At 44.1% G+C, this 23,577-nt stretch overlaps 1 protein-coding gene across 10 annotated transcripts in view; it reads left to right on the forward strand.

The window, feature by feature from the left end:
- RBCX1 (Chaperonin-like RbcX protein) overlaps nucleotides 1-19,578 on the forward strand; it is a 33,904-nt gene extending 14,326 nt beyond the window's left edge. For 6 of the 10 annotated variants that reach the window (XR_016043031.1, XR_016043030.1, XR_016043032.1 and 3 more), the window contains 2 exons: nucleotides 19,177-19,284; nucleotides 19,384-19,578. The gene's annotated coding sequence lies outside the window, so the exon portion shown is untranslated. Of the gene's footprint in view, nucleotides 1-19,176 lie in introns of all 10 variants that reach the window. The other 4 variants (XR_016043038.1, XM_088850010.1, XM_088850014.1 and 1 more) reach the window with 2 other exon arrangements.
- The last annotated feature ends 3,999 nt before the right edge of the window (nucleotides 19,579-23,577 follow it).

Consider the following 23,577-nt stretch of genomic DNA (forward strand, 5'->3'; position numbering starts at 1 on the left):
ATTGACCTAAAGAAAGCTTATGATGGAGTACCTCGATATTTGATTTGGAGGGTATTGGAAAAGAAAGAAGTCTCCCGACACTACATCGACTTGGTGAGACATATGTACTATGGAGCGCTAAATAGTATGCAAACAACTAATGAAGAGACGAGTGAGATTTCAATGACAATAGGTCTACATCAAGGGTCAGCATTGAGCCTGCATCTCATTATCTTAGTTATAGACGACTTAACTAGGCACCTGCAGGATGAAGTACCTGGTTAGGTGCCTCGATCTCACCTTTCGGATCTAGATGATCAGGCGGAACGTATCTCGGGTTTCTAGTGAACCCGGGATTTGAGATCACTTTCTCGGAACCTTGCTCGTGAGCAAAAGCAGGTATACCATCCGATGAGAGAGGAATTTAAGGTGGGTTCAGGACATATTCGGGCTGGCTCGCGTGTGCGCTCTCTTAGATCACGAAGAAAGCCTCCCAGCTGCTTTAGCTGGTTTGGATTCGCCTCCCTTGACCTGTAATTTTCTTGTTTTCTGCACAACACTTCTATGGTTAATTTGCAAGACCAGTGGGTCAAAGGGACCCACCCTTGTCTTAGGGCATTGTATGTTCATGTGAGAGAATAATAAAATGGTAAGTTCAAAAAGAGAAGGAAACTTGATGAGGGGTGAGACTAGCATGACAGCTGGAAAGTGACCAACTCGGAGTGATAGCAAGATGGGCATGGTTCTCATGACTAGCAAGAAGGAAAGACTATTCGAAACTGAGGCCGATATGGCGGTGCCAGGCTAAGTCTACTCTCAGTCAAGTGAGAAGAGAAAAGAATGAAGAGACGGCGGAGGGAGAAGAACCCAAACGGCAATGGGCATTGTCGTTGGCATCATAAGAAGACACTGCTTCCATTACGAGCGGCGATGGCTTCTGGTGAGGCTCACGACGATAGCCCCCCCCCCCACACGAGATACACAGCACTAGATGGAGAATACGAGAGAAGCCCGTGGACGGAGGAGCCTGCACGCGGCGACGAGTATTGCCGCGACCCTTTGCGGATGGCAATGGACATTGCCGCCTGCAATAGTCACCCGACAGGGTGAAGCCCTTGTGGACGGCAATAGGCTTCGTTACCCTAGTTCCTCGTTGAGACGTCTAGGATACGTTTGCGGACGACGATGAGCAACGCCTTCTGCAAGCCTCGTCAAGAGATAGGGAATGAAACAGAGGGAGAAGGAAGCTCACACATGGCGCTGCCATCACCATGCACGACTTGTGACTAAAGGAGAGGCATGCACGACACTACCACTGCAGTGCATGGCCTCTAAGAGGAGCTCGGACGGAGAAGAACAAGAAGAAAGAGAGGAAGAGAGAGAAGAAAAGAAAAAGAAGAGAGATAAAGTTTACCTCAAGCCTAAGGGTACCAGTCCAAAAGTTTCTCTCACCTTACTCTCTCTTTTTCCAAATGTGACACAACAATGAGAAGAAAGAGAAACTTTATTTAGTAAAAACTCTCTCTTTGTATATTGCCCCCTTTTCTCCTTTTTTTGCGTACAATGATGGTACGTGGTATATATAGAATTTGCCCCAAACATGGGTGGATGATCTAAAGTAACCCTAATTGTTGGAATTAAGATTAAATTGAATTAAAAGAAATTAGAAAATAGGGTATAAAATGACAGATTTGCCCCTTCCTAACAATTTGTGGAATTTCAGAAGTCTCTATATTACCCTAGAACGTGCATAATTTTTTATGGATGATCCGGGGTTGATCTGATGCCCGGTTGATCGAAAGATGATTGTTTTCTTGTATGGCACGGCATGACGATCGATTTGATACCAACTTTTGAGCAATGGATCGTGTTTTTAGGGCACAATCATGTAACTTGAATTTTAATTGACTCTTAAAATTTCAAATCGATAGTGTGCTCGTTCCTTGAAGTTTTTCTATGATTTCTTTATTGGATCACACTAAGCATGCCGTTACGATTGCGGGGTAACAAACGTAGCTCGATTCCCTGCCCGAACGAAGATTTTGCAACTTTTGAATTTTCGCCGGAATCTGAAATTTCGGCGACGGGATTTGCAGTCGCTTTGTCAACTTTGTGTGTAGAATCTGACCGTTCATCTTGTACGGGGTTTGTGTCAAAGATAGATCGAGACCTTACGCATGCGATGGAATTAGTCTCGTGTTGATCGGGCTCGTGAGCAGCATGATTTGGCCGCTCGAGCGAGGCACGACGCTGCTGAATTTCCTGCACTTCTTCACGGATCAACAACTTCTCTGTAAGTTTTCTTCGTGCTCGGGCGCCGTCATGTGGCGTTCCAGATATCGAAACGCTCGTCTTGATGAGACGAATACGTTCACAAAATTTACGCTTGATCTGACCTCAGACGAGTGAGATATGAGCGTTGAAAATCACTGGTCGTGACTGTCCCTTCAATGGTGTAGAGTTGCAAGGTGGCTGCACGGGAATAGCGTGCGGTTCCTTCTGTTTTGCTCTTTTGCCTATAACGTTTTCCTGGGATATCCATTCAAATTACCCTAGGGGTTTTTAACCATGCCGGATCCAATGACGGTAATCCCACAGCAAATTGAGACACTGAAAATGTAGCTGTAGTTATAGCATCTGTTTCAAGGTGTTAAAGGCTGACTCTATCAAAACTGTTTCTCAGTCTGCACTGCCTTAGACATGTCAGAATGCGATGAAACTTGACATGAGACTTTTGAGAGACCTCATGAAGATCTTGGCTAGTTCTGGGGCTACTATGAGACTGTCGGGATTTTCACTGTTTGCTAGGCTTTTATTTAGCTGGGGCCCCATGATGATGAAAAATAACTTCCAACAGCGTGCCCCACCGAATGTTGTGCTACGATAGAATTGAGAAGTGCAATCATTCCGAAAATTTGAGGGATCATGTCGAAGTCCTCACCCTCGAGGGACTATCTACGATTTTGAAGCAGGAGGCGTTTGTAGGGACCCCCTCGGACTGAATCAGGCCTATCTAAAGGCCAACTAATATGAACCTTTGGTTAGCATTATTCGTTGTTACATCAGGTTTACTTTTGACGTTCATGGTATCTCTATAGGTCCCGTCTAGCGAGGTCCAATCGGGGGCTTCTGACCTACTCAAAAGTTTGGGCCCTTGTTGGCTAGGGGACTTTGGAGAGGAATACCCTGAAGTCTCTAGCAGGTTAGGCCTTGGCTTGATCAGTTTCTTACCTTTGTGATGATCTTTAGCATTCCGGAGGGATCTTTTGGTCATCGTCCTCAACCTCAAGGACTCTTGTCGTTGTTGATGTTGAAATGTGGGAAATCTTACGCGGCTCTCACTCCCTGATGAGCCAATTTGTGTTGTGTCTGGATGCTGGCATTTGAGGATTTTAGGTAGACCTCATTAACCATGCTTGTGACTTGTTTGGAAATTGAACGTCAGCTGAGGTGGCGGTAGTGCGTCAACCTGTTTTGTCTGTCCAAGCGCCCTTTCACGAGTTTTCTCTTGAACATGGGAAGTGTTGTCGTAGAGACGATTTTCACCAACTTCCTTCGTTTTTGGGGCTCTTTTACCCATGACCTTGCGGTTATGTCCACCCTTTTCATCTGTGTTTGCTCACGATGCCCTTTTGGGGTTTTCACCGTGTCTGAGTTTTGTTTTCCATGGAACTCTTTAACTCATGGTTTCTTGACCATGCCTGTCCGTTATTTTTACTCATGGAATTCCCTTGTTCAAGTGTACACCATACCTATTTTTTTGTGTGAAGGCGTGTTTAGGGTCATGCCTTCGGGACCTGTGCGAAGCCTTTTAACGTCATGTGGCCAGGACATGCACTATAGTTTTAGGTCATACAAGTAGACCATAATGGTGATGAATGACAGTATGTGGAGGCCATAGAGTGAGTATGGTGATGGTTTCGACTCACTTTGAGAAGATGGCATGAGGTTTGCCTGTGAAGGATGGATGATGTATGAACGGTGGGTAAAAAGTGGTGACCCACTAGCTGACAGTGAATATGGATCGTGGAATGGTTCGCCGTTTTGTGAGCATGGGTGAGATTCACTGAGGAATGATGAAAGATGGTAATAATGAATGGACTCATTGGGGAGGTAATGAAGGTGGTGCGCGCACACGAATGGGTAGGCTAGGGAAGACAAGCGCGAAGGTACACGTAAAGGGCGTGCGCGTATGTGGGGGCGTCTTTAGGGTCATGCCTTCTGAACCTGTGCAAAGTAGTTTAACGTCATGCGGCCAGGACGTGCACTATGGTTTAAGGTTATATAGCTTGGACCGTGGTTATGCAGCTTAAAGTCGTGCAACTAGGACCATGTAGTTTAAGGTTGTGCAACTAGATCTCCGTTATAGTTTAAGGTTATATAGTTTGGACTATGGCTATGCAGTTTAAGGTCATGCAATGCGGACCATGGCTGTGCAGTTTAAGGTCATGCAATGCGGACCATGGCTATGCAGTTTAAGGTCATGCAATACGGACCAGGGCTGTGCAGTTTAAGGCCAGGCAATGCAGACCATGGCTATACAGTTTAAGGTCATGCAATACGGACTATGGTTGTGCAATTTAAGGTCATGCAATGCGGACCATGGCTATGCAGTTTAAGGTCATGCAATGCGGGCTAGTAAGTGGGTCGTCATGAAGGTAAAGCTGCATGGGGGATAGTTCTGTGGATAGCTACCGGGGATTAGGAGGGCTAGTGTGACTGCATGGGGATAATGATTAATGGTATGGATGTAACTCTGCTGAGAATGACATGCCAGAGCACAGATGAACCTTACTGAGGGTTGAAGGGATAAGGATGGCCTTGACTCCCTTGGGATAGTGGGTCGCAGTAAGATGTGACTCTCAGTAGAATGTTGGTGCCAAACAAACCTATTGAGGATTTAAGGGGTAGGTACAACCCTTGCATGCATTTAACTCCACTGGGTTGTTGATGAAGTACACCTTTAGCGAATAGGTGGCCCATCTCTCGGTTGGAGTTATGCGTATGGACCATTTGTCGCACCGTGCGTTACAGTTTTAGGGTCTTGTAGCTCATACCATGGCTATGCAGTTTTAAGTCATGCGGTTAGGACCATACAATTTAAGGACGTCCAACTAGACCTTCGCTACGGTTTAAGGTCATGTAGTTTGGACCATATCGTTAAGCCTTTTAAGTCATGCGACTAGGACGTGCACTATGGTTTAAGGTCACACAGCTGGACCATAGTCATACAGTTTTGAGTCGTTCGACGAGGACTAAGCATTTTAAGGTTGTGCAACTAGATCTCCGCTACAGTTTAGGGTCATATAGTTTGGACCATGGCTGTGCAGTTTAAGGTCATGTAGTACGGATCATAGTGTGGTGAAGGAATGCGACTCCATGGGGAACAGAGCCGTCACTGGAGATTGGACTCCCTGAGGAGTGAGACTATGATGCAGGGAATGAACTTGCTGAAGAGGCAGGACGACGGTCCAGAGGGGAGTGTCGTGGCATGATCGCAGCACTAAGTGTTGGATGGTGCATGCGACATTAGGCTTAGATGGTGCGTGCTCGACGATAGTCCTCTGACGAGGCTCTCGGCAATGGCCTCTTGAAGAAACGTGCGGCGATAGCTCCTAAGCAAAGGCATGTGATGATGACCCTTGACAAAGGTGCGCGGGGATGGCCCTTGACGAAGGCGTGTGACGATGGCCCTTGACAAAGGTGCGCGGCGATAGCCTCTGAAGAAGGCACGCGGTGATGGCCCTTGACAAAGGCGTGCAGCGATAGCCTTTGACGAAGGCGTGCGGCGATGGCCCTTGATGAAGGCACGCGGCGATAGCTCCTGGCCGAAGGCACACGGCGATGGCCCTTGACGAGGGCTCGCAGTGATGGTCCTTGACGAAGGCACGCGTCGATGGCTTCTGGGCGAAGGCGCGCGACGATGGCCCTTGACGAAGGCGTGCAGCGATGGCATCTTATGCAGAGCACTACGATAGCCCTTTCGGGTCTCGCGCTTGACCCACCCTGGCCTGGTCTTATTGCCGTCTAAAGATGAGGCATGCAGCGTCTTTTTGAATTTGTCAAGGCTTGCAGCACTGCCGAGTATAAAAAGGGGAAAACCCCATTCGACTATTTTTACCGAAGGGTAAAATAGTTACAGAGTTCTAGAGACAGAGAGCCCGAGCTTCTGAGAAGAGACTTTCGGTGAAAGTTTTGCGACCAAAGTTTGTAACAGTCAGGCCTTAAAGGGCTTTCTGGTGAACTCGAGCAGGTCTTGCGCCTCGTACCGTGCTTGCAAAAACTTTTGAAGAGTGTCAAGTCTTTCTGAGCAAGGAACATGGTTCCTCAGGGCCTTAAAAAGATTTGCAGAGGTGCTCTGCCATAGTTATGTTGCATTCTTCGGTAGTCCCGTGGCTCAAGGGGAGGTCACAGAGAAGTCGGGTGACTATGACGGTCCTCTGACTATCAAGGGGAAGAAGGAGCACCAGTACTGAACTCACCGGGAACTTAGTGGAATTTCGGTGAGTTTGTGACAAACTGGTGAAGGGAAAAAGCAGGGAGAGGGGCAATCCGCAGGGTCACAAGGAAGTTTTCTGAGGATTCTGATGGTCTTCCGCAAGCTTCAGGTAACGAGTAAAAGGCGGGAAAGGGCTTTTTGGTGAACAGAAGCGAACTCCCGGTGAAGAGGGGAAACGTCGGTAGGGGAAAGAACAGGGTCAGACAAGGGTTCCCGAGGGATGGAGGAGTGTTTCTGGCGAAACCCGAAGGCTTGAAAGGTCGTGAGAAGGTGAACCGTCGGCAAGGAGCAATGGTTGGGGAAACCAAAGAGGCGTGGGAGCTAATGTCCCCCGAGAGTTAGAGATGGTGGGAACTGGGGCACTCCAAGGGCATGCGCGACATTAAGTCACATGTAGTGCGGCCTTCACGCATCCCTAGGCCAAACACGGCGATAGCCACGCAACGCTGCTCGTGGCAACGGTATCGTGTGGCGTTGGCCTGCCCGTGGTGATGGTAAAACACGGCATTGTGTTGCACACGGCGATGGCTGCGCATGATGCTGAGTTGCGCGCGGCGATGACCATGGACGATGATGTCTCACGAGGGTTAAGAGTGATGGCAAACGAGAAGGTCCTACCGCCGCGATCTATTGGAAACCAAGTCCTCTAGCAAAAACCGTGAAGTCCATGTCGTTCCATCATGGGCCGGTTCCTTGGAAGCTAGCCATTTCTCGTCATATGATTTGAAGCTGACTCGAAAATGGTTGGCTTCTTCTTTTTGGCCTGTAAACATCCTCTTTAGTGGCACTTGTCAGATGAACTGAAGCTAACTTCTCCAAGTGGTTTTGCTTCTTCTTCATGAGGAGAGCATTTCTTGGTGGGTTTGCTTCCTCTTCTTGAGGAAGGCATTTCTTTTGACCTATAACCGTCTTCTTATCCTCAAATGCAAGAGTAACACTTTTGGTGTCAACTGTTTTCTTTCACTCTTATATAAGAGGATTGTAATCTCCCTAATAATGGGCTTCTTGGCTTGTATCTTGTAACTCATTTTTAATGCAATAAAAAGAGTTAGAATTTGTTCGGACTGCCTTGCTTCTTTGCGTTGAGTCTCTTTTCTTGAGTATGCATCACGAATAGTACTTCTTTAGGTATCGCCCGTTGATAGGAGGCATTGCCTCCTCTACATCTGAGTTCGCTAGTACATAGGCCCCATTTGGTGTGACCTTCTTGACTATGAATGGGCCTTCCCACTTGGGTTCGAACTTTCCTTTACGACGCCCGTGCATGACAATCGATCTCTTGACTGCTAATACTAGGTCCTCGCGAGCGAATGAGCGAACCTTGACAAACTTGTCAAAGGCTCTCTTCATTCTTCCTTGATTGAACTCGAGGTTCTGGGGAGCCTCTAGTTTCTTTTCGTCAAGGGCATCCAAATCTCGATAACAAAGCTTAACCCTCTCGTCCTCGGTTAGTCCTTGATGTATAGTGACACGGAGTGAGGGTATTTGAACCTCGAGGGGTAGGGCTGCCTCACCTCCATAGACCAGGGAAAAAGGGTTAGAGTTTGTAGCATTGCTAGTGGTCATGCGATAGGCCCACAGAGCCTCATGCAGCTTCTCATGGCAGTTCTTCTTTGACTTTGAGACTGACCTCCGGAGCACCCCGCATTGAGTTTTGTTGAATGCCTCAACTAAACCGTTGGCTAGAGGGTAGTACATGGTCGAGTACTTCCACTCAAAACTGAACTAGTTAGCAAGGCGATCAACGTGATGGCTTCTGAACTGAGGTCCATTATCAGAGATTATTCGGTCTGGAACCCCGAACTGGTGTATGATGTGGTGACGCATGAAGTTAGCCACAGTGGTCCCTAGAACCTGTTTGAGAGGGATTGGCTCAGCCCACTTGGAGAAGTAATCTGTCGCTGCCAGAATGAAGGCATGACCCAGGGAGGAAGGAGGGTTGATGGGTCCTACAATGTCCATATCCCACTGGGAAAAGGGCCATGACGTCACTGTAGGATGGAGAGGCTCCAGGGCTGATGAATGAGGCTTGAATGAATTTGGCACACCTAACATCTTTTGGCATAGTTTTGGACATCGACCACCATTGAAGGCCAATAATAGCTAAGTCTGCGGATGTGCTCGTAGAGCTTAGGGCCGGACTGATACAGCCCGTAGATACTCGAGTGCACTTCTTCGAGTACTTTGTTTACCTCTTATGTACCGATGCATCTGACGAGAATTTCGTCAAACGATCGTCAAAAGAGAACATCACGATCGAGAAGGGTGTATTTGGTAGACATCTGTTGTATGCTGTTGCGTTCCGCTCGATCCTGAGGTATCCTTCCATGCTTTATGAAGTCGATGATAGGCTGCCTCCAGTCTTCCAGTTGTTCGACCTCTGCACAGATCGGGTTGAAGAATTCAGGCTCTTGCTTCTCGGCCTTGGATCATGTGGCAGGCCTCGTGGGAACAGAAGCATAAAGATGACTCGGTTTTCGCTCGGGTTGTCAGGGCGTCGGCGACTGTTGGGAATCCAGCCGCTTGGGCTAACATCTCTTTGAGGCACTCTTGTTGTGGCTTGGTGAGGCTGGTGCCTCCGAACTCTCTGTTTAGAGTGTCGAAGTCTAGGCGTCGTCGAGCTGCACCTATGGAGAAAATAGAGGATGAGGGAGGAGAAGAAAAGTTAGAATGTTCTGGGCAGCTTTTTACTTCGTCGCTGGAATTGGACGTGTGCAGGGGGTATTTTAGGTCTTGCCTCGGCTTTGACCGTTGTGGGGTGCTTTTAGCATCGCCATCCATATTGGATGACTCCCGAGCTATTGATGACTCAGAGATGTCTGTCTGATTGGACGATAGGATAAGGCGAGCTGAGCCTGGGATGAAGTCTTGCAAGGTCGACAGTGGGCGGAGAAGCCTTAGAAATTATTCCTCGACTAGTGGCTGAGGAAGATGATTCCTTCGACAGGCTGACCTAGGTGCTCGTCATCTCCTTCTGGGTCCTTGAGGGGGTGTTTGGACTGCCCCATCAGTCTAGTGAGTAGTCCTAGCTTAGTGGACTGCCTCACGCTTCTGGGATTTGAGCATACTTTGCCCATGATAGGCTTCCCAAGGCTAAGAGGTCGAGGGCTCCGAAGGGTCCAGTGCATGCTCAGGAGGGGCTTGTAGTATACTTCCTCTCGAATGGGAGCAACGGCCAGGAAGCGTTCTGAGAGGACGGCACAAACAATGTGGCTTTCTTGGACTTTTTTTTCTACTATAGCTTCGTCTAGAGCACTCTTTGAGTTCGTGGCCCCATACTTGGTGATATGGGCACCATAGTTTTTTCATGCCTTGGGCAAGGCGCCTCGGCTGCCTGGCGAGCTTGGGAGTGACGAGGCCCTGTTGAAGATTGCTTCGAAGAGGGCTTGTAGAGGGTCTTGTTCAGTGTTTCCCTGGGCTTGCGATGGGAGGTCTTCTTGCACAGGCGGAAGGGGGGACTTGAGGGTGTCCTCTTGGATTGCCTTGGACTTCTTGTCACTGCTACATCTTCTTTGCCAAGAGTTCATGGACGCCAGTGCATTCGTTGACATCATGGCCTCGTATTTGGTGGTACGTGCACCAGAGGTTCTCGGTTCCTGGAGACAGGAACTTAGGTTGCCTTGTCGGCTTGGGTGTGACGAGTCCTTCTTTGAGCATTATGGAGAAAAATGCGCGGAGAATATCGGGTGCGATGTCACCCTCTTGGATTGTCACTATATGAGAAGCGTCAGTTTCCTCGAATGCCTTCTATAACTCTTCGAGCTTTATCTGACCCTTGTTAACAAGGGCTTCGATAGTGTCGTTGAGTTTATAGTAGTCATGAGTAGGGTGGCCTACTCTCCTGTGATAGGCGCAATACCTCTCATTCATCTCCTGTCCAGCGAGCTCTGCGGTGTTGATCTTCGGCAACTGGATCATGTTCTGTTCTAGCAGTAGTCGAAGCAGTGCAGAAGTCCACTCCTTGTCAAAGGGGTAAACCTTATTCTGGTGTTGGATCCAGAAGTCGTTTTGCTTAGAATTTTTAGGAGGAGGTTGCTTCTTGCCCCCGGCCTAAGGCATCTGTGCCTTGGAAAGCTCTCGGGTTTGAGGAGCCGCACTCTTAGTGTCGATCATGGTGACGGCCACGCTGGTCACTGCTTTTTGATTGCCTCAACTATTGGTGCGAGAATTTGAGTCGGAGGGTTGCTGTTGAGAGCTGCCATGGTGTTTGAACAATCCCTCAATGCGAACTGCCTTAGAGATGAGCTCTGACATGGAGGGTGGATTGGATGCCTCGACATGCAGGGCGATCTCGGGAAACATGTTCTTTATGCAAGTCTGGACCGTTTCCTTCTCAGTCATGGGAGTGGCATGAAAAGTTGCCAGCTCCCTATCGGGTGATGAACTTGTCAACGGGCTCACCAGGGTCTTGCATCAGAGTGAAGAGCTCGATGGTTTCCACATTCCTTTGGACTTCGTAGCAGCGTTGGTAAAACAACTGCTCCATTTCTAGCCACGTGTGCACTAAGTTTGGAGGCAGCCGAGCATACCACTAGAAAGCTGGCCCTTCGAGAGTCTCAACGAACTGACGGAGGAGAAGTCGTCTGTTAGTTGCCATCTCCCTACAAACCGCTTGGAAGTGGGCAGTATGCTGGTGAGGAGAATTAGTACCATCGAACAGGGGGAGCTTCCCCTTTTGGTAGTTCGGGGCAAATGGCACCCGGTCAATGTACGAAGGATACGGCTTCTGGTAGAGTGGGGACTTCTTGCATACCTGGGACCTTGTTCTTGAGGCTATGAGCCACCATGACATCCATGTCGGTTTGGGAGACCCCGCAAGAGGCAGAGTTGTCTTGGGAGGCTAGTGGGGGAGTTTGCTTGGGAATTGTGTCCTCACTAGTCGGGGAATCAGTCTCATGGTGAGAAGAAGGGGACTTGGAGGCTTCTAAGCATTCCATCATTTCAAGGATGGACTGCACCATTACCTCGAACCTGTTCATCCTTTCTTCTTGACCATCATCTGGATCATTGATCACCATGACACTAACCGTTTCTTCTGGAAGGTCAGAGCCAGGTGGCACAGTGGACTGCCAAGGTTGGCGAGTCGGGCGTGGCAAGTCAGTCTGCAAGGGCTCTGCTTGCCCTAAGTGGACTCTAGCCTTGTATGCTGATCTTGTGAGGACCGATTATCAATGGTCTTGGGACCGTGGTTTCTTGACAGTAACGACCCAACAATACTCTTGGACTCGCTCAGATTCTGGAGTTTGAAGAGGGAAAAAGGGGTTACGAGGCAGGAGATCATCAAGGGTGGTGACCTCAACTGCCTTGGAGGCTTCTTTGGTCAGGATTTGAAGACCTCTCTTCTGCTTAATTCTGAGGCGGTTGTGGACTTCATTCCAAAACCAAGCCTGAGACCTGGCCCTGGCTTCTTTGAATATGCAAGGGCCGTGTCTATGAGTTGGAGCAGAGAGTGGGGTCCAAGGATAAAAAGCACCCTGGGTTTCTTCCTTGGAGGCTGGAGGCCTCTGTCTGACATCAGGCCGTTGCCCTGAATTCCTTTGTGGGGCTCGGGTGTGCGGCTGACCTGAGGCTGGCTTAAGATGGTACTCTTAGGGAAGATCTTTGAGTACCAGGGCTCGAGGTGCTTGCCTAGTGTCGAAAGAGCAACAGAGGAAGGAGCTAATCCATGACTCTGCTTGAGTCTGGACTGGGGAAGAACCTGCAAAGTCGGTGCCTGTGTACCTTTAGGGTTAGCAGTCCGGGTGACTTAGGAGTCAGCCCCGACTTGATCAATGGGTTCGACCTGAGGAGGTCGAGGCCCACGAGCCTGTATCTGTGATGGGCGAGGCGGGAGTTCATTTCTCACAAAGTGGAACTGTGTGTGCCGGGAGAGAGGATGGAGTGGTCGAACCTCCTTTGCTCGAGCTAGTATAGAGTTAGCGCTGTCCCGAGCTGTGGAAAGTAAATGCATGGCGCATGCAGGGTTCGGCCCGAGAAGGCCTAGCCCTGAATGGGAGCTCAAAGCAACGTAAAGGTTGCCCCGAGGTGTGGCTCGAGTGGATGGGCCAAAGCCCTTAGGTGTGTGCGAGGAGTAGAGGCCATAGGGTCTCCTCCTTGGTGTGCCGAGCCTCTAGATGAAGAGATTCGGGGTGGTGAAGGAGCATAGGGGGTTGCCTTACGGCGAACCTCAAGAGCGACAACAATTCGCTTGCCTCTCGTAAAAGGGCTTGGGGCAGCCTTTTGGCATACCTCAGCAATATGACCGGCAAGAGACTTGCCGGTAGAAGGGTGCTTGTTGTTTACGATAGATGTGCTACCCATGCAAGGGGCCTTGGTGGAGGGTCCACCAAGGCGAGGAAGGGGTGAGTCAAGGACCTTTAAGTCCCCTCTCGCGCCAACTTAAGAAAGAACCTGGGAGCCAGACTGCGAGTCGCAACTCAGCAAAAGAGTAAGGAAGGAAGTTTGAGCAGTTCGCTTCCCTGGGACAGTCACCAGTGCGGGGATAAGGAAGTCCCTGACTCGGATAAATGGGTTGAACAACCCATATTGCATAGAAATTAATAAAGAAAGTAAAAGAGGATACTTCATCAAACAAGAGCGAACTGACTAAGTGGTAGCAAGTCCCCAGTGGAGTCGCCAAGCTAGTTAGGTGCTTCGATCTCGCCCTCTGGATCTAGATGATCAAGCGGCAGGTATCTCGGGTTTCTAATGAACCCGAGATTTGAGATCGCTCTCTCGGAACGTTGCTCGCAAGCAAGGGCAGGTATACAAATCGATGAGAGAGGAATTTACGGTGGGTTCGGGATTTACTCGGGCTGGCTCGCGTGGGCGCCCTCTTAGATCACGAAAAAAGCCTCCCAGTTGCTTTAACAGGTTCGGAATCACCTCCCTTGACCTGCAATCCTCGTGTTTTTCTGCACAACACTTCTATGGTTAATTTGCAAGACCACTGGTTCAAAAGGACCCACCCTTGTCTTAAGGCATTGTACGTTCATGTGAGAGAATAATGAAATGGAAAGTTCAAAAAGAGAAGGGAACTTGATGAGGGGCGAGACTAGCATGACAGCTGGAAAGTATCGGAGTGGTAGCAAGACGGGCATGGTTCTCAAGACCAGCACGGCGGCAAGACTACTCAAAATTGAGCCCGATATGGCAGTGCTAGGCTAAGTCTACCCTCATTCAAGTGAGAAGAGAAAAGAATGAAGAGACGGCAGAGGGGGAAGAACCCAAACGGGCATCGTCGTTGGTATCATGACAAAACACCGCTTCTGACGGGAATAAGCGTCGCCGTTGGCAACTCGAGGAGGCAACATGTCTCTTGTGGACGGTGATAACTCTTGAAGAGGCGCACAACGATGGGTACAGAGAGGTGCAGAAGTAGCTTGCTCATGACGATGAGTATTGTCGCGGCCCTTTGTGAACGGCGACGGACATCGCAGCCTGCAATAATCACGCAACAAGGTGAAGCCCCTGCAGACGACAATAGGCTTTGCTACCCATGTTCCTCGCTGTGACATTGAGGATACATCTGCGGATGACGATGAGCAGCACCGTCTGCAGGCCTCGCTGGGAGATAGGGAATGAAACAGAGGGAGAAGGAAGCTCACACATGGTGCTGCCATCGCCATGCACGACCTATGAGACTATAGGAGAGGCATGCACGACATTGCCACTACTGTGCATGGCCTTTGAGAGGAGCTCAGACGGAGAAGAAGAAGAAGAAAGAGAGGAAGAGAGAGAAGAGAAGAAAAAGATGAGAGAAGGTTTACCTCGAGCTTAAGGGTACCGGTCCAAAAGTTTCTCTCATCATACTCTCTCTCTCTCCAAACGTGACACAACAATGAGAAGAAAGAGAAACTTTATTAAGTAAAAACTCTCTCTTTGTGTATTCTATGTGTGTGTATTGCCCCATTTTCTCATTTTTTTTGTGTACAATGATGGTACGTGGTATATATAGAATTTGCCCTAAACTTGGGTGGCTGATCAAAAGTAACCCTAACTGCTGAAAAGTAAGATTAAATTAACTTAAAAGAAATTAGAAAATAGGGTGAAAAATGACAGATTTGCCCCTTCCTAACAATTTGTGGAATTCCAAAACAGTCCATGTGGTGCCCTAGAACGTGCATAATTTTTCATGAATGATCCGGGGTCATTCTGATGCCTTGTTGATCGAAAGATGATTGTTTTCTTGTAGGGCTCGGTATGGCGATCGATTTGATACCAACTTTGAGCCATGGAACATGTTTTTAGGGCATGATCATGTGACTTGATTTTTGATTGAATCTTGAAACTTCAAATGGATAGAGTGCTCGTTCCTTGATGTTTTTCCGTGATTTCTTCGCTGGATCACACTGAGCATGCCGTTATGATCACGGGGCAACAAACACAGCTTGATTCCGTGCCCGAACGAAGATTTTGCAACTTTGGCAGAAATCTGGAATTTTGACGATAGAATTTGCAATCACTTCATCGGCTTCGTGTGCAAAATCCGACTGTTCATCTTGTACGGAGTTCAAGTCAAAGATAGCCCGAGACCTTACACATGCGACGGAATTGGTCTCGCGTTGATCGGGCTCGTGAGCGGCAGCGAGGCACGATGCTGTTGAATTTCTTGTACTTTTTTCACGGATCAGCAACTTCTCTCTAGCTTTTCTTCGCGCTCAAGCGTCATCATGGGCGTGCCACATATTGACACGCTCGTTTTGATGATACGAATACGCTTACAAAATTTGGGCTTGATCTGACTTCGGATGAGTGAGATATGAGCATCGAAAGTCACTGGTAGTGATTGTCCCTTCTATGGTGTGGAACTGCAGGGTGGCCGCACGGGAATACCGTGTGACTCCTCTGTTTCGCTCTTTCGCCTATAACTTTTTATTGGGATATCCGTTCAAGTTGAAATTTGATCCCTGAGAGTCTTTAACCGTGCCAGATCCAATGGCAGCGGTCCCACAGCAAATTGAGACTCCAAAAATGTAGCTCTAGTTATAGGATATGTTTCAGGGTGCTAGAGGTCGACTCTGCCAGAATTGTTTCTCAGTTTGCACTGCCTTAGACTTGTTGGAATGCGACGAAACTTGGCATGAAGTTTTTGAGAGACCTCATAAAGATTTTGGTCAGTTTTGGGGCTATTCTGAGACTATCGGGATTTCACTGTTTGCTAGGCTTTTATTAAGCGAGGGCCCTATGATGATGAAAAATCTCTTCCAACAGTACCGCATTGCATGTTGTTCATAGATGACATAGTTTTGATCGATGAGACTCGAAACGACGTTAACACAAAGTAGAACGTTGGATAGATGCTCTAGAATATTAAGGTTTTAAAATTAGCTGAACTAAGACAAAGTATGTGGAATGAAAGTTTAATAATAATAGAAGCAGAGATAAGGAAGTAGTTAAGCTTGACAGTTAAGAAGTACATAAAGGCCGCACTTTTGATACCTTGGGCTGCTAATCTAGGAAAATAAAAAAATTAAGGAAGATGTTACACATAGAATTAGAGCTGGGTGGGCAAAGAGGAGATGTACTACTTGAATTTTATGTGATCGCCACATATGAATGAACCTGGTGAGTAGGTTTTACAGGAAAACTGTGAGATCAGATTTGCTTTATGGAGCAGAATGTTGGGCAAACAAAACATAATATACTCATAAAATGAGTGTAGCGGAGATGAAGATGTTGAGATGGATGAGTGGCAAAACAAGAAGGGATAAAATCTGAAATGAATCCATTCGGGAAAGTTTAAGTGTGGCACCAATAGGCGATAAGATGAAAGAGATTAGACTTAAGTGAGCTGGCCATGTGTGGCATCGACCCAGTACAACACCTGTTAGGAGGTGCGATTTAGTGCAAGTGGAAGGATTGACAAGAGAAAGGGGTAGGCCTAAAAGGATGTAGCTAGAAGTAGTCCGAAAAGATATAAGGACTTATGACCTCACTGAAGGTATGACCTTAAATAGAGCAGAATGGCAAACCAGGATTCATGTAGTCGATCCCAATTAATTGAGCAAAAGCTATGATGATGATGATGATGGACTATGGACCTAATTTGGGATAATGTTAAGTTTTCTTAAAGTTAGGGAATTAGAAGACTCACATAGGTGTCTTTGGGTTGTCCTTTTTCTCTATGTTTCATAGCTTTTGTAGAGAGAAACACATAAAAAAAATGAAATTTTGGGCTGTATAGAGAGAGAAAATTGCAGAGAGAGGCTTTGTGAGACGTTGAATTTGTCTCTAGATCTCTCAAGCAAGTGTCATCTTGTAATTTTATTTTCTTTAATTAGTGAAAAAGTTGCCGATCGTTTTCACTGGTAGATGTAGTTACATATGTGACAAACAACGTAAAATACTTGTGTTTTTTGTATTATTTATTTCCTATTATATTTTCTTGTTGTTGTCTGTTGTGCTTTTTTCGCTCGTTGTTTGTCAAAAATCAACCCATTGGGTTTTAGAGCTTATGTGCACAATAAGGGATATTAGACCCTGATTTGGGGCTGTCGGTATGTCACTAAAGGTTTCAAATACGTAATTCAAGGTACAAAAATTTGATGGTAAAAATAACTCCAAAATCTGACAAATCAATCTTGGGAATTGACTAGTGTAACAAGGATTATATAAAGCATTGAAAGAAAAGTCAAAGAAATCGGAGTCCATGTCAGACGAATATTGGGAAGGTTTAGAGATGAGGGATATGATGCCTATTGAGTGAAGTGCTATTTAACATCGCCAATGAAGATTCAGCATCAAGCCTATGGTTGAAGCTTAAGAGTTTATATATGACATGTCCTTACAAATTGGTTGTATTTGAAGTAACAACATTACACCCTGCACATAGAATGAAGGTACGGATCTCCATGAGCACCTGAATCTATTAAATAAAATTATGTCAATTATTGAGCATTGGTGTTAGGATGGAAAATGATGATAAGGCTATAATTTTGATGTCTTCACTGCCTTATTTGTATGAACATCTTGTCACAATATTGCTTTATGAAAAATATATCATAGAGATGGAGGATGTGAATTAGACTCTTCTCTCGAATAATTTAAAGAATAGATATAGTAATACTCAGCCACATGCAGATGATTTAGTGGCTAGAGGAAGATTCATTGATAGACATAAAAAGGGACATGAAAGTTAGAGCAGGTCCAGAACCAAATCCAGATTAGGAAAATACATTGTTTGATGCTATTACTGTAATAAAAAGCAGCATGTTAAGAAGGATAGTCAGAATCTCAAAGAAAATTAAAAAAAATCCTTTGATGCAGCCAATATTGTTGATAGAAACTCGAAAAGTTGAATAGATAATGTATTGTCTCTCTCGACAAATTGTGATCACTCTATTTCATGATGTTCCTATCATAGTGTCCTCACTGGGATTGGTTCACCACATATAAGAGTCTTGATGGTAGATTAGTTTTAATGAAGGATAATGTGGCTTGTTAGACCGTTGGTGCTAGGATATTTAATATCAGGATGTACAATGGAGTCGTGAGAATCTTGATTGATGTATGACATGTTCTAAATCTGAAAAAGAATATTCTCTTTAGGTGCCTTAGACTTCAATAATTATAAATTTGTTGAAGTAGTTGCAGTCCTAAAAAAATCTAAAGGATGCCCTAGTTATAATTAAAGGTAAAAAGATTGGATCGATTTATATGTGCTGCTTGGGAGTACGGTCTCAAATAGAGCAACAATTTCCAAATATGATGGAGATAATACCAAATTGACTCAATTGAGACACATGCGACTAGAGACATGACAGAGAGCTTTGACATAACTAAATAACCATCAATTGATCTATGGTGTAAAAAGTTAAGTTGGACTTCTATGAGTAATGTGTCTATGGTAAGCAGTATAGGGTGCAGTTTTGCACATCGGAACATACCACAAAAGGCATTCTTGAGTATGTTCATTCAGATATATGGGGCCTTATATTTTGTCTTCAAAGATAGATCTCTAGACTTTGTTTCCTTGATAGATGATCTTAAAAAAAATTGTGGATTTACACATTAAAGAAGAAGATATATATATATATATATATATAACACATTCAAGCATTTGAAAACTAGGGGCGGGCAAAAGACATACTAGAAAGAAGATCAAGTGCTAGAGGATTGATAATGGTAAAGAGTGCACTTCGCAAAGTTTGCGAATTTCTGTAAGAAAGAAAGAATTTTTCATCAATACACCACTCTGAAGATGCCGCAATAGAATGGATTTGCTAAGTGCATGAATATGACTCTTCTTGAGAATGACCAAAACATGTTGAGTAACACTATTTCGTTAAATGACTTTTGGGCAAAAGCAGTCATTACGACATATTACCTCATCAACGAGTCTGAGAACTTCAATGTCATTCTACCGAGAATAATTCTCTCTCTCTGTGAATGGGTATTTTGGGGTCCCTATTTGTACAAGATAAGTAGGGATTGAAATATTAACTTAATTAGCTGTTATTTGTAAATTAATTTTGGTTTTTGAAATTTACATTTTAGGATTTTGCTCAATTTACTGTTTGCTTGTAGCTTATCTCTGAGGATTGAAAATTGTTGCTCGTGACACACAAACACACCCATGCACGCACACAAAAGAGTTACACTTAGAGGCTTTCTATTTCGAAGAAAAGAGTGCGTTCATCGGTCTTTCATATGCTTAGTCTATTGATGTTTTATTATTATTCTTATTACAAAATTAATTTCATCAATATTTCATCTAGGTTTTTAGGTGGAATGATTGGAGGAGAGCAAGTGTACCACAGCTATTTTTGTCATCAAACAAGTCCAGTAGCTGCACATTTGAGGATAGTCGTGCAATAATAATAGTGGTTAGTGGAGGATACTGTTGATATTTATATAACACTAATATAGGTTGATTTATAGTGGTCTTTCTACTTGTGATTTGTAAAATTTCTTTTGATTTACAGCAGATCAGGAGGATGTTGCAAAATTTTATGTTCGAAGTATGTGTTATGGGGCCATATGAGTGCCTATTTGGGGTTTCATGTAAATTGTTTATGTGGCATGTTTCCATGAGTCCAAATATGATATTTATTTGTAAGAACTACTTTCCATTTCTTGTAATGAGAACAAGTTTTATTCTCTATGGCATTGCATTTGAGTCATATATCCTGCCCTTGAGAAATCAAATTATTCTTTTTCTTTCTAGATGTATAAATGGTTACAATAGCAAAAAGGTTTGAGATATTTGAGGTAGATGTAACCTCCTTTATACAATTTAAGAACGAAGGAATAGGACATTTTATTATGAAAAAAGTTAATATAAGATTGCAACCTTAAAATGTAGAATTAAGGTGCAACTCAAAAATCCATCGGACGAGGCCTTTTTGATGTTGAAACACCCTCTAATTTATCATCTCGATATCGAAATATATGAATATGAGGGAAACAAAGATTTTGAGTCCCAAAAATAGTTCATCTTACAACACATTACTTGGACTGTTCGTTTTCAATATTTCATGTGTTTATAGATCTACTTGATTTGAATCATTTTTAGAGTTTAAAATATTATAGTCAAAAGCGAAAATGGATTCTTATGCTATCCTTTAAACTTTTGACGCCAAAATTACAGTTTAAGATAAAACTTGGAGGGGCACCTTAATTTGATTGTTTAAGGTTGCAACCTTATGCGAACTACACTTTTTTATTATTACCTTGAAGAAAACAGTAAGGTAACACTAGTTTTGAAGGATTAGGGTAAATCATAATATGTAAGAAATCGTACGAGTTCTCTTTTTCACTGTTGTTTTTGTGAGAAGTCTCAGGTTTCTCTGAAGAGATTCAATGTCCATTGATTGTTTGAATTACAAACATGTCTTGTTTAGACAAATTACATAAGAGAAAAATAGAAATAAATCATAGACACTTAAAATTAGACCCAGACTTACTTTAAAATATAGGATATTGCACCTACCCTTCCCATATACACTAATTATAGTATACATCTGCTATAGGTAACCCTATAGGCAAAACGTAGTTTCCTTAACACTCCCCTTCAAACTCAAGATGCCTTGAGAGAGAGCAGCTAGAGTTTGGACGAAAATTTTCGGAATCGAGCAGTTGGATCTTCAAATGCACAGCTTCACATTGCTTGATCAAAAAACACAATTAGATATTAGAAATTGTGCTCATAATGGTATCAACAAGTCTTAGAAACTGAAGGCTAGAATAGAGCAAGCTCGAGCAACGACAGATCAACAAGTCTTAGAAACAAGAACTAGAATAAAGGAAGCTCAAGCACCAACAAATCAGCAAGCCTTAGAAATAGCCGACACAAACAAAGCAGGCTCGAGCAACAATAGATCAACAAGTTTCATGAACAGACAACCAGAACAAAATAGGCTCCAACAACAAACAAAAATTTCATGTCTTCGCTTGAGAGAGAAAAACAGTCGAGATAGGCGAGAAAATAGAATGAAAAACTGGAGATAAAAAATAGTCGAGATAAACAAGACCCAAGCACAGACCGTCACACTATAGAAAATTGGAGATAAAAGAAGAAAAATATGGGAGGGAGAAACCCGAGGGAGAAGATACAACTACTGAGAGAACTTTAGATCCAAAGGATGAAGAAGATCAAATATTTAGAGCATGTTTCAAAATGGGGTGTAGATATAGAGGGGGTTTCAAAGACGGGATTTCATATATGGACAAGAATGAAGCAACAACTAAGATGGTGTTCTCAAATTCGACAGGTTTGGGTTTTTCATTTTTGTTACATATTTTAGAGGCCATTTTATTATGGCCATTTTTAAATGGCATAACAATAAGTATATCAGATCTAACGGTACAATAAGTATTTCAGATCTAACGGTTTTTGGAGTATTTCCATTATTTTTTTCGACAATTTTCAGAGGAGTTTATTAACAGATATGGCTGAGATTAGGCGAATAAATGATTTTTTAAAGGCAAAAGGGTTGTTTTTTAGAATGGTAGAACATATGATTTTTTTTTTTCCCTAATAAACAAGAGTGGATTTTTCTCATCGTTTTAGGGGTGGATTTTTGGGCTGATTTCACATAGGGGATTTTTCAAAGCCAGTGTTCAGAGACAGATTGGTTTTAGATCGAGGGGCAAAATGATAGGTTTAGGGTGACAAAGTTACATTGTTCATTGCAGAATGACTTGTGCTAGTAGGAGGCTTTCTGGCTCCCCAACGAGTTCATTATTCAGATAAGAAGCTTGAAAAAGAAAGGCCTCACTGATTCCAACGTTTCCAAGAAAGGAACTACATGAACCCACACTTTTTAATGTTGTAACGAATATAATATACACCTTTTATAAGTAACCCTATAGACAATATGCACTTTCCTTAACACTCCCTCTTAAACTCAAGATGCTTTAAGAGAGAGAACTTGGAATTCGAACGACAATTTCGAAATCGACTAGTTGGATCTTCAATTGCGCAACTTCACATTGCTTGATCAAAAAGCACAATTGGATTTCAAAATTGGAGCTCAAAACGATATCAACAGGCCTTAGAAACATAAGGCAAGAACAGAGGAAGCTCTAACAATGTAAAATCAACAAGCCTCACAAACAAGAACAAGAGCAGAGGAAGATCGAGCAATGGAAAATCAGCAAGCCTTAGAAATAGATGACCCGATCAAAGCAGGCTCGAACAACAATAGATCAGACGGTTTCATGAACAGACGATCAGAACAAAGTAGGTTCGGCCAACAAACAAAAACTTTAGATATTGGCTTAAGAGAAAAAACAATTGAGATAGGCGAGAGAACATAATGGCGCTTGTAAGAGCCAACAAAACTCAGTGCGAATCTAATACTGATTCAAGCTCTCACAAATAAATAGACATGATCAAGGAACAAAACAACAGACTTGATCATACAGAAAATAGCAGACATAATGAAGATGATCTTAGGAACATGACATGAATTTTCCTTCGTTTTTTTTAACAGTTAAAAAATATTAGTATACTACAACTTGATGTTCCATCAAAAGGATAAAGAATTAAAGACTCAAGTGATTCAACGAAGTGAAGACAAGTGGGTCACATGGTTTAAAGTGAGAGGAAAAGAACATAAAAAGAAAACTAAAGACAAGAGAATAATGCAATAAAAATTTTAAAAAGAAGGCCTACGATCACTTCTTTCTCTCACCCACTCTACTTCTTACCTTTTTACTCCATCCCTTTTTCTCTTCTCTCTCTATGACTAAAATGCCTCTCTTGATGAGAGACCCAAGCACAGACCATCACACCATGGAAAACTGGAGACAGAAGCTAAAAAGAAAAGGAAAAAAAAGGGAGAGACTGAAAACAGAACCTGGGAGAGAGACTGAAAACAGAACCTGGGAGAGAGAGAGAGACCCAAGGGAGAAGATGCAACTACCGAGAGAACTTTAGATCTAGAGAATGAAGAAGATAAAATATGCAGAGCATGTTTCAGAATGGGGTGCACAAATAAAGTGAGTCTCAAAGAGGGGATTTCATATCTTGACAAGAATGAAGCATCGACTGAGGTGATGATCCCAAATTCAGCAGGTTTGGATTTTCAGTTGTTTTTTTTGTCAATTTTTTTAGAGGCATTTTCAAATGGCCATTTTTTAAATGGCAGAAGAATAGGCATTCCATATCTAACGGTTTTTTGGGTGTTTTTTGACTTTTTTTTTGGGACATTTTTTAGAGAGGTTTACTGACAGTTGAGGATTGATGTCTTCCATTATGAGGAAATAGATCTGCCAAGGTAGAGTAAAAAAGACGACTCCGGAGGGCCATTAAAAGCCCGAAGGGCCGATCATGGGATTCGATATATCTGGGACTTGATATATATCCGTATAAAGGTATTTGAGTAGTTTGTATCATATATCTAGGACTTGATATATATCTGTATAAAGGTATTTCGGTAGTTTGTATCATATATCTGAGACTCCAAGGGTTAAGGGTTAAGGGAAGAGGTTCATCCTCCAAGGGTTAAGGGAAAAACGTAGATATCTTTGTAATTAGATAAAAACAGAGAGGCGTGAGTAAGAGAGTGAATTGTAACCCTATTCTCCATTGTCAGTAAAGACGCTCTAATCTCCTGTGGACATAGGCACGTTGCCATACCACGTATATTTCTCCCGTAGACATAGGCATGTTG

This window comes from Amborella trichopoda, chromosome 10, assembly GCF_054954075.1.
Source record: "Amborella trichopoda isolate Santa Cruz 75 chromosome 10, AtrichopodaSantaCruz75HAP2 v2.0, whole genome shotgun sequence".
NCBI lineage: Eukaryota > Viridiplantae > Streptophyta > Magnoliopsida > Amborellales > Amborellaceae > Amborella > Amborella trichopoda.